Raw genomic sequence first — 3008 nt, forward strand, 5'->3', positions numbered from 1 at the left:
GGGGTAAGGAGAAAGAAGCAAGCACTAGACATTGCCTTAGCCTGTAACACTAGGTTAACCACAGTAAAACCTAGCACCAAGTAAGTCACCATAAACCCAGACTCCAGGCTGGTATCTATAGTACTGAGTCACGAATGTTCTCCAGTGCCAGGCCATACCCCACAGCCCGAGTTCAGGCATGCACACCAGAATTGATCTCTGGTTTGCACCACCACCAGATAGACTTTAGCAACCCTAGGCTCCCTCAGCCCTCAGTGGCAGGGTGACCACAGAGGCCCTGGGTTCCAGAACTGTCCCACTGCCAGGCAGGACTAAGTGGCCCTAGGCTTTGGGCCTACTCAAGCAAGCAACTGCATTTCCTGTTGTCGCCTAAGCATCACTACAGGATTAGCCACATTCATCTACAAAGAGATTTTCATACAAACAAAGTAATATATAAATAGACAAAAATGAAGCATATACTGGCAGAAAGCACTGTTACTCTCCAGGCAACCGTTGTTTACATATTGGAAATTTGAAACCCAGCACTCTCACTCCCAAAGGACTTACTAAAATGAGCATTTGTATGTCCCATATTAAAAGTACTTCTAAACTATTTCAAAGGCTGTTTTTGGCAATCAGAATGAAATTATTTCACGTTTAGCTCAAATAAAGAAAAATTCTCAAATATTAAGAAAAGTATCAAATAATGACTGGTTAAAACAAACCAAAAAGAAAAGTGAAACAAGGCATAAAATCTCTGAAAAAAAATCTGACAAATAAATAGAAAAGTGTCCTTTTCCAAAAGAGAAATGCCAGATTAGACATAAAAAGAAGACATAAGTAGTCTTTTTTATTATATGACTAATATAGCCACAAAGCTTAAGAAGCCATTCTACTTTTCATCAAATTATGTTAACTCTTATTTCAAATGTGAGGAAAATGTGTCTCAAAAAAACAGGGGGAAAAAAAAAACAACTTCAGGACATATCAGAACTTGAAGGTAAGCAGGTTGAAGAAGGGAAATTAAGTTCTCCAGATCTTGACATACTGACTGATAAGTCAGGCTCAGAATCTTCTTTAGATATTGTGGAAAATCCTTCAAATCCTATTGCAATACTTGAAGTTCTTCCAGTTTCAACTAAACAAAGTATTACTAACTTTCTTTTTCATCCCAGTGAAACTGTATAATCTTTTGTATGTGGAATATTGGTGGACTTGTCCCCAAGTTAAATTATGATTTAAAGAGACACTTAGAAAAAGAGGAAAAGTCTACTAAAACCAAGCAGGCTATCAGCAAAGACAAAAATGCAGAGCAGAACAACTGTTTATCTCTTCAGGGAGAAATTATTATTGCCAGGGTGAGTATTGATAACAGAACCTGTGTGTTGGTTCAGGTATTAAGAAAAACAACTGACCTGAAGTTCTGTATTACTGGGGTTGAAGAACTGAATTTTCATCATCTAGAATATATTGAAGGAAATGAGTGTCTGTTAAAGAAAGAATTATTCCGTATTTATTCTGGCTGAGACAAATTAAAGGTGAAACACTTTAGGCTGCACTTAGATAATTTTCCGCTTTAATTGCCTCTGTGCATCCAGTGAAAGGGAGAGAAATCCCAATTTTCACAATTGATGACGGAGGAACAAGTTATGTGGTTGCTCTGCAGACACTATGAAAATTAGTTGAACTAACTCAGAAACAAGTTGAGCAGCCCATTGATTACATTTGTGGTGTAAGCACAGGTGCCATATTAGCTTTCATGTTGGGATTTTTTCATATGTCCTTGATGAATGCGAGAAACTATAAAACATTAGGTTCAGATGTATTTTCACAAAATTTCATTGTTGGAAAAGTTAAAATGAGTTGGAGCCATGCATTTTATAGAAGTCAAAGGTGGGAAAAAATTCTGAAAAATAGAATGGGATTTGTGCTATTGATGGCAACAGCAAGAAACCCCACATGCCTTAAGATAACTGCCATAAGTACCATAGTAAACAGAGGGATAACACCAAAATAATTTGGTGTTTTAGAAACTGTGGTGCTTTAGAAACTATAATTTGTTGTTTCTAAACATAGAAACTATGACCATTTTGCTGGAATCAACTGTACTTTCAGAGGTTGTCAGTATAAAATGTGGCAGGCCATTAGAGCCTCATCTGCTGCTGCAGGCTACTTTGCAGAATACACATTGGGAAATGATCTTCATCAAGGCGGAGGTTTGCTTCTGAATAACTATTTGGCATTAGCAATGCATGAGTGTAAATGTCATTGGCCAGATATCCCATTAGAGTGCACAGTACGCCGGGGCACTGGACATTCGGAGAGTGACATGAAAAACACTGTGATACACACAAGCTTGAAAACCAAACTTTCTAATGTTATCAACAGTGCTACAGATATAGAAGCAGTCTGTATAATGCTTGATGTTCTGTTACCTCCTGACACCTATTTTATATTCAATCCTGTAATGTGTGAAAACATAACTCTAGATGCAAGTCAAAATGAAAAGCTGGATCAGTTGAAGTTAGAAGGGTTGAAATACATAGAAAAAAATGAAAAAATTTAAAAAGTTGCAAAAATATTGTCGAGAAAATGTAACTGCACAGAATTAATGATGAGATATAATTGAAAACAAACATGTATGGAGGGCTTCTATTCTTTTTAAAGTTGCAATGAGTATATGCTTATGTTCTAATAAATGAAGGCCTACTCAGAAGATTCACCAAAGTCAATAGGAATCGTTGGGTTCAACATCAGTTACATTTGAAATAATTATGAATTCCAGAGAATCCTGAAGAAGACTGTGCTTCCACCAGTTTGCACAGCACAGATAATATGCTTGGTTACATAACTCATATGAGAATTAGGTTTTTAAGATGTTAATAATTAAGTAAGTTTTAGGAGTCTCATTGTGATCATGGTATCACGGTCTTAGTAGATGTTGGTGTTATTTTGTTTGATTTGGGGAAATGTATTAATATATGTGTCAAACAAGGAACTGAAAACTATTACACTTTGTATTTTTG

At 36.4% G+C, this 3008-nt stretch overlaps 1 pseudogene; it reads left to right on the forward strand.

Annotated features, from left to right (window-relative positions):
• Positions 1 to 565: 565 nt before the first annotated feature.
• LOC129475397 (calcium-independent phospholipase A2-gamma-like) lies at positions 566 to 2658 on the forward strand (annotated as a pseudogene).
• The last annotated feature ends 350 nt before the right edge of the window (positions 2659 to 3008 follow it).

Source organism: Symphalangus syndactylus, chromosome X (assembly GCF_028878055.3).
Source record: "Symphalangus syndactylus isolate Jambi chromosome X, NHGRI_mSymSyn1-v2.1_pri, whole genome shotgun sequence".
Taxonomy (NCBI): domain Eukaryota; kingdom Metazoa; phylum Chordata; class Mammalia; order Primates; family Hylobatidae; genus Symphalangus; species Symphalangus syndactylus.